Below are 9,386 nucleotides of genomic sequence, written 5' to 3' on the forward strand. Positions count from 1 at the left end.
TGTGTGTGTGTGTGTGTGTGTGTGTGTGTGTGTGTGTGTGTGTGTGCATTAGAAAGGTTCAACTTCAAGAATAGCGCACACAACAGAATCTTATGGTTCGACCCACCTTATAGCGCGAATGTAGCTAGTAACATAGCTAAGAAAGTTTTGAAAACTAATAGACACCACTTTCTACATTCACACAAATATCACAAGATTTTCAACAGAAACACTGTTAAAGTTAGCTATAGCTGCCTCCCCAATATAGGGTCAATAATACTTAATCGCAATAAAAATAAACACCCCAGATACACCACCAGAAAGACAATTGAACTTCAGATCTCCAGACCGCTGTCCTCTAAACAACAAGTGTCTCGAGAAAGAACTCGTATACAAGGCCAAGATCACGGACCCCTACAGAATAGCAAAAACGTATATTGGATTGACGGACAACTCGTTCAAGGAAAGGTATACACATCTTGCGTTATTCTGAGACAAAAAGACAAAAAGAAAAAAAAAACATGTGACATCCCTATCAATATGATATGGACATTGAAAGAAAGTAGAATATGCAAACCCCAGATAGAATGGAAAATTATTGCTAAAGCCAAAAGTGCAGCGGACGGGGTACCAAACGTGAACTCTGTATTACTGAAAAATTAAACATTATAAAATCAACTGATAACTTCTTAAACATTAGGGATGAAACCTCCACTCCCTGCATACACGAGCAATATTTTACACACAAATATTTCAAAGAAGACCCCCTATAAACGAGGATAACTCTATGAGGATAGTTACTTTCCTAAATGTGAACACACATAGCACACAAACTTTACACAAAGAAGAAATATGCCCCAATGACTTACTACATCAACATACAAGTATGACAGTAGCTGTGTGGTAAGTAGCTTGCTTACCAACCACATGGTTCCGGGTTCAGTCCCACTGCGTGGCACATTGGGCGAGTGCCTTCTACTATAGCCTCGGGCCGACCAAAGCCTTGTGAGTGGATTTGGTAGACGGAAACTGAAAGAAGCCCGTCGTATATATATATATATATATATATATATATATATATATGCGTGTGTGTGTATGTTTGTGTGTCTGTGTTTGTCCCCCAACATCGCTTGACAACCGATGCTGGTGTGTTTACGTCCCCGTAACTTAGCAGTTCGGCAAAAGTGACCGATAGAATAAGTGCTAGACTTACAAAGAATAAGTCCTGGGGTCGATTTGTTCGACTAAAACCCTTCGAGATTGTGTCCCAGTATGGCCGCAGTCAAGTGAATAAAACAAGTAAAAGATAAAAAATACCCTACAGCTGTTAGATAGAAAAATACAACAAAAACAAATAATTGTTCATCAAATTATTGTAATTCATTTGTTTTTGACACTTTAGAATCTGAATTTTCTGTGGACAAAATTATTGTCACCAGATAAAATGTGTAAATAGAGTTAATTACCGTATTAACGATATAATTGTTCTGAAAGAAAAAAATAATTAGAAAATGTAAACCACTCGTACAATTTCGACTCGGCTTCATAACATAACCCTTTTTTTTATGGTTGCAGATTAAATCTTCATATTGTTGTCGGTGTTTTTACGTTTGTGTATACCAAGGTCAAATCGCATGGATGTTGATCTTTCATTATTTTTTGAAGCTGGTACAGTAGATACTATTGGACAACACCCTCTCTTCGTAATTTTTATTTTTAAGTCAGAAGTTAATGTGAATGCGCGCGCGTCTTTGTGTATGTGTGTGTGTGTGTGTGTGTGTGTGTGTGTGTGTGTGTGTGTGTGTGTGTGTGTGTAACAATTTTGATCATAAGTCAACTCGTGCAAGGTTGATTTGAGGCTAAACAGCAGGCACTATGCTTTAACTCTTACATAGTTGTCCAACTAGCTAGAAATAGCAACCAAATTTCCTTTTAATCCCACACGTTTAACTATGAACTATACTGGACAACGTAGATCTAGTGACGTCATCATTTGTCTTGCACTTATCTTGAATAACTAGAGTTCATTCAATCCCAGATGTTGGATGGCCGTTGATTCTACTGAGTCCGTTCACCCTTCGACAAGTTTCGTTTTTCATCCTGCAGGGTATCCAACGTAAACCACCCTTTTCATATAGTAGACTTGACAGGGTTGCCAGTTTAACCACTGACAGCTCTAAAGAGCAACATACATACATGAATGCATGAGTGTGTGTGTGTATGTGTGTGCATGTATTTGCGCTTATATAAACTAACGAGGAAGACCACTATGTGACGCTAGACAGGTTAGAAATGTCAACCATTTCTCCCTCGAAATACAGCTTTCTGCATCTTTGACTCAATTTCACTTTGATTCAGTACTCGAACATCACCGGGTAGCTTTGCTAGTGTTTGGTTGTGGACGGGGGTTGACATTGCATAATATAAATTATGATTAACGATATATGAAATATTTAGTATTTCAAATAATTTTCGTTATAGCTAATTAATAAGTGGGGAAGGATAGCGCCTAATGCTCATTAAACTCAGTTACTCTGGAAGAATTGTAAACTGATTTTAATTTACATAATTATTGCTTTTCACAATATTTCTTACTGGAAAACTAGAAATTAATTGATGGAATGAAAATATCCGTTAGAAGTTGGCTGTCGAGAGATAAATAGATTTAATTGAAATGTTATGGCTTTTCCAAGTTAAAATGAGCAGAGACTGTTGTTGACGCAATAAAAAAGACATAAAGAAAGCATACAGTACATCAATATTGAACAAAGATTCTATAATTTTTAAGTGTTACATTTTTAATCAAAAGAAATTAGTGTATATCTAATAGGTTTGTGCGAAGTACAAAATGTAAGGCTCTCCGAAACTCTCTACATTTCCTTAAACACAAAAGCCTAACGCTAATTCCGCTGGACTATTCCCCATCTTCTCTATAATTAGAGGCCTCGGATCCAACCTTGATACTACTTATCACACTTTACGAACACAAATCTCTAATAGACACAAATGGGTGACATTTTTCTATAGGTAATTTCTGTTACTTTAGCTCGTGCATATAATCTCATCTCTTTCTTCTGGTCACCTTTCTCACCTGGCTATCACCAATACGGATTTCCAGTTATCACTCTCCTCCACTTCTCTACATCTAATTCTTCTCTTGTTCTCCAAACTCTTCTGACTACCAACTTCCTTTCGTCCATGTTTCTTCTTGCGCCCAAGACATGTCATTCATCTCACTCTTCCCTTCTTGGTTCTTATTCTTATCCTACACTAATGCAACAGCGCAGAAACCGAAACTTTCTTAATCATAAAGTCTCTTCATCAACTTGTCATATCCCCTATTCGTATTTCTGACCAACACACAATTATAGCAAACACACTCGATCTATTTCTCAGCCTCTACCAATCAGAATTTCTGCACCTATCGTGTTGCCTTGTCACTACTATACTCTTCCATACACATCCACATACACGCCACTATGGAATCCAGGAGCTGGTGGCGTTGTGTAGTGTGTAGCTCTAGTTTTGCAGAGCCGTGACAGGTGGTCATTGAAGAGGGACAGAGGTTCAAAGGATTCAAGGAGTTGAGGGTGTTGTGTAGTATAAGGATGTGAGTGAATGTGTGCGTGTGGGGTGGGGTGAGGGAGGAGTAGTCTGCTGGTGATTTGATGGGTAATCATAGACAAGATGGCGTTAATGGAGATCAGGTCATCAGATGTCTCCCATCAGACTACTCACAACCAAAACTCATATCTTCATAAGTGGTTCCTCTCTCTCTCTCTCTCTCTCTCTCTCTCTCTCTCTCTCTCTCTCTCTCTCTCTCTCTCTCTATCTATCTATCTATCTATGTCTCCCGATCTTTAGAAACACACTAAAGTCTGCTCTATTCCCGAGAAAAACAACACGTCAAATCTTGTAAACTATTGCCTTATCACAATTACTTCTATCATCTCAAAGTTAAAGGAGATAGCCATTAACAATAACAATCTACATTACCTTGAATTTCACTACTTCCTTAACGGCCTCTAGAATGGTTTCGTAAACTCAGATGTACGGGTCTTTCATTAGGGTCCTTCAATCTTGAGAAGTTTGGAAAAAACAGTTTTATTGTGCTTGAGCGTACCATTGAATGTGTATGCAAATGGCATTCTCTCTGATCCGCAGTCTTTCAACACCAGTGTTCCAATGTTAGTTTTTTTCTCCTTTATCTCTTTCTTTCATATGCCAATATCGACCAACTTCCGCACAGAAGATATCAGTCTTCATTCATCCCTATCCTTTCAGACCCAAGCAGCATCTATTTGCAACTGAAACACCTCATACCAAACCTGTACTGGTTCCACAAATCTCCCAAATATCCTCTAATGGAGTCATGCCATTTTCATTCAAAAGTACGAATACTCAATCACTGCACATATAAAAGTAATTATTCCATCAATAAAACTGTTAGGTCTCATCTTCACCGAGGAACTCTCTTAATAACCGAACATCTTCAGCATAGCCAAGACTACACCAAAATCTAACCTTTTTCTTCTGGGACAGATAATTCAACACCATACAACTACTAATCCTCAACATATCACACTAGAATCCCCATTAAATAATTTTCCCACGTCTAGGACAATGCTATTACTACACACGTAGAAAGAATCAAAGAATCAAAGAATCAAAGAATCAAAGAAGGATCACCCGAGTAATTGATATACTCACAGACCTGCTGCCTCCACTCTCTAGATTTTTCCCGCGACGGCAGTCTTCTCTTCTCCTCATAGCTGGTTGATCGCTTTCCATCTTCACTCAAGCATTCTTGACTTCCTTGTCTCTCTTCTTCTCATCACCCACTCATCCAGGCACTGGACTGACAACTTCTCCAAGTCCCTGCTCTTTTTCCAACAACCAACTTGCAAATGTTCGATAAGAAAATTAATTGCATCGAAGGGCCTACACCGGACTTATACACAACCCCTTCCTCCAGATTAAACCAATGAAAACTAAAATTAGGGGAATACTACAATTACAAACTTTACTCATATTAAAATTTATTTCTTATGTTAACGGCCTAAATGACCTTCCTGGACATACAGGGGTTGGATAAAATAATGGAAACACCTAGCATCATAATTTTGAAATATCCATAAAACTGTCAAAAGCTTGTTTATTTTTATGGGTTTTTTTTATTTGTTATTAGTGTTGCTTAATATGTTTTGCTAAAATTACAGTTTCTTTTCAGATTTCATCAGAAATAGGTAATTCAAATCCATTAAAATGACAGATCTATCGGACTCTCAAAGAGGTCAAATTGTTGGTGCTTGTATGGCAGGTGCTAGCGTAATGAAAACAGTCGAAATGTTTGGTGTATCAAGAAGTACTGATTTGAAAGTAATGACAGCCTTTGAGAAAGAGGGAAAGCCTCCCCATGGAAACAAAACTTCGGAAGAAAACCAAAACTTTCAGATAGTGACCGTCGGACACTTATGCGAATTGTTAGAAAGGATCACAAAAGTACAGCTCCCAAAATTACTACAGATGTTAATGATCATCTCAAGAACCCAGTTTCCACAAAAACTGTTCGCCGGGAGCTGCGCAAAGCCGGTTTTCACGAGAGGGATGCAATCAGAGAACCACTACTTTCAAAAACAAACGTTGCAAAGCGCTTAGAGTGGAGTAAAAACCCACAGAATTGGTCTATAGAGAAGTGGTAGAATGTTATTTTCTCGGACGAGTCATCCTTTACCTTATTTCCGGCTAACGGCCGAGTATACGTGTGGAGACAGCTAAAAGAAGCATTTTACCCAGATTGCCTTCTTCCAACTGTTAAACATGGAGGAGGATCTGTGATGATCCAGGGGGCTATATCTTGATTTCCCTTCATGGTAGAATTAATACTCAAGAGTATTTAAGCGTTTTAACTGATCAAATTCACCCTATGGCTGCAGAACTATTTCCGGAGGGAAATGCAATCTTTCAGGATGATAATGCACCAATTCACACAGCTAAAGTTGTTACTGAATGGCACGAGGAACATTCTAGTGAAGTTGAACATTATATCTGGCCACCACAGTCCCCAGATCTCAATATTATTGAACATTTATGGTGCATTTTAGAAAAGTAAGTAAAGAGTCGATATCCTCCACCATTATCACTACAAGAACTGGAGAATGTTATAGCTGAAGAATGGACAAAAATTCCTTTGGAAACAATTCAAACTTTGTACGAGTCCATATCTCGTAGAATTCAAGTTGTAATTACTGCCAAAGGTGGTCCTACCTCTTATTAAAATTAATTTGTTTGAAATTTTAAGGTGTTTCCATTATTTTGCCCAACTCCTGTATGTTATTTGGATGTCTTTTACTACAGTATATGTTTTCTCTTCGAGAATTACATTTTGAATCCTTTTTATAATGAGTTGTCATTTGAGATGATGAGCTTTCAATTAAGGACCAATCGAAGAACAAAGAACAAACGGAGACAATGTAATGTAGAGAACTTAATATAAAAGTACACAAGTCTGAGTCTTATTTAAAATATGCTAAACCGCAATTAGATAACGCATGACAGCATCGATCCTTGGTGTAAGCAGTGACAGTTCTGCAAAACAGATGAACGATTTGTTGATTTGCAGTACTGCGTTAAAATCCTCCGATGGAAATATCACTGCCAATATACTGCTGTCATATACAGAAATGAGGAATTAATTACTTTAAAACATGATTTTGTTTCTCCATATTAAGAATGTAAATTGTATATGATTTTATCTTTCATTCTTAAATCCTTGTGAAGTTTATAAAATATATCCTGAAATCAGTCTAAGCGTGAATACTACACAAATTATATTCATCAAGACATATCTATTCAAATTGATTTTCAAGAATAAGTTAAAGGAAGGGTCATGCAAAATCTCTAATCATGCATAATTGTTCTCGTTACATGAATGGTCAAGACAATGACAAACCTACAACCATTGTCTTTTTCATATCTAGCAGAAACATTAATGTGTTTCTATTTTTCAAGCTTGGAGCTTTCAAATTGAAATGCACAGGAAATCAATTCAAAAGTCAAGGTCTTAGGAGAATTCACGTTACTAAATTTTGAAATCTCTTATATAAAATAGACCCGTGTCTGTGTGTATTCGCTTTTCACGCGAAGACGGCTAGGCAAATTGCTTCTATATTTGGGATGAAAGAATAATTTGACCTCGGAAACATAACAGGCTCTTCAGTTTATTTATTTTTTTAAATAAAAAATAAATAATATTGCTTTATATTCATAACTTTCACTACTTTAAAAATGTTTCTCAGCGTCTACTTCGGTATTGACGTAGCAACGGCGAAATTTTCCGTTTTCATTTGTGAAATCTCTCACTCTCTATTTTGATGTTTTCATTTCAAGTTTCAAATCGCTATTTGCAAACAACTACGATAAATTACTGAAAGAAATATTTACTAAGTTCACAAATTTCGCTTGAACCCGCACACTTCGATAATTTCCGTAAAAAGTTTTTATTTATTTCCTTTTTGTATTTTCGCTTATTATCATTATTATTATTATTATTATTATTATTATTATTATTATTATTATTATTATTATTATTTGGTATTATGAATTCAGAATTGATTTCCCAATTGAAGAATGAATTGAATTTAGAATAACAAATTTCTATACAACATATTTTGCTTTTTTCTTCCAATATATAAGGAACAATTTCATTCCCGGGCAATGCCGGGTGCCTCTGCTATTATGGTATATAAAAAATAAAATTAACTTCGATATGGTGCCCTTACTAATAATAGACGTTGCACTTATTGTGGTTGCTCAGCTCTGGGCCAAACTGACTGGGCCCAACCTAGCAGTACGAACGATGTCATTTTCCCAAATATACTGAGTTCAAGTCTACATTATCCAATGTGCCCCTCTACTTTAAGATAATAAGGTGATTTGAAAGACATTTTGTTGCTATTTCTAACAGGCAGAACTACCTACTTGTAACAGGCAAGCTACCACGTAGAGCGTCCCTCGCTAGGCTTCTTACTTTCTCAGTAAAACATGCATATAATTCCTCACGGGAAAATACCTGATGACTGTTTTAACGACTTGAAAGAAAAGTTGACTGCAATGAGAAATAAAAGTTAATAATGGTAAGCATTTTATCAAACACTGCTGTTTCTTCAAGACTTTATACACACCAATGTGAACAAAACAATCTCTCTGTTCACTCTTAAGATGACAGATGTGCAAAACGAAAAAGCTGTAACCAATTGAATGTATAGAAGGACACTACAGATAGGATCCTCCAAAGTAGCTAGGCTAATAACTGAGTCCAGTGTTACTTGAACAAGAGAGGAAGAGAGACTTTTCTAAAGGCTGTAATTTCTATCATATCAGTGCTCTTTGTGGGAAATTAGTAAAGTAATTTTGGGAAATTAGTAAAGCTTTTATTATAGGCTCAAGGCCTTAACATTTTGGGAAAAAGAGCAGTTGGTTATATCTATTCCACCAATTGATTAGTACTCTATTTTATCAACGACGAGAGGATGAAATGCAAACTTAATCGGAATGGGATATGAGCTGATAGCGAAACAAAGAGACAAAATAAATACGCAAGGCATTGTATCGTAAGCTTTAATGATTCTGTGAATCCATAACTTTCTACTATAGGAACAAGGCCTGAAATTCAGTGGGAGAGGGATATTCGATTATATCAACCCCAGTGCTTGACTAGTACTTCTTTCATCGACCCCGAAAGGATGAAGGGCAAAGTCGACCACGATAGAAAGAATTTGAACTCAGAACACTCAGACGAATGAAATGTCGCAAAGCGTTTCGCCCGGCGTGCTAACGATTTTGCCAGCTTGCCACTTTGTAGTGATGAAATAAGAACCTACTGTGTGGGGACTGGGATGACAAAGAATAGAACCAACGTTTCCTCTGCATGTGGTAAAAGGCGACAAAAAAAAGTTGTGGTAGGATTTGCACTCTAACCTCGTAAAATACCTTACTAGTTACGATTGCACAAACCGACTCATAGGATGGAAGGCTGTCGCCTGAGTATTACAAAGGCATCATTTCCCAGGAGTATGGAATCACCAGCAAATGGTGAATGCAGCGGCGCGTTGTTCTAGCGCATGTCCCCATGCTGCTGCTACTACTACTACTACTACTACTACTACTACTACTACTACTACTACTACTACTACTACTACTACTACCATTATATATGTAAATTCCATGTTTTATATATATTTTTTTTAAAATTTCTGTTTTGGTTCATATATTTATAAATCTTCAAGCGTTGCTTTATGAATCAAGTCTTTGTGTGATGTCATCGACTACAGCTGACGTTAGTTAACCAAAGCGTCACACTCGAATTTACATCATTTCATTATGCAAAAAATTTCAGTTGTTTCTTC

Source organism: Octopus bimaculoides, chromosome 6 (assembly GCF_001194135.2).
Source record: "Octopus bimaculoides isolate UCB-OBI-ISO-001 chromosome 6, ASM119413v2, whole genome shotgun sequence".
NCBI lineage: Eukaryota > Metazoa > Mollusca > Cephalopoda > Octopoda > Octopodidae > Octopus > Octopus bimaculoides.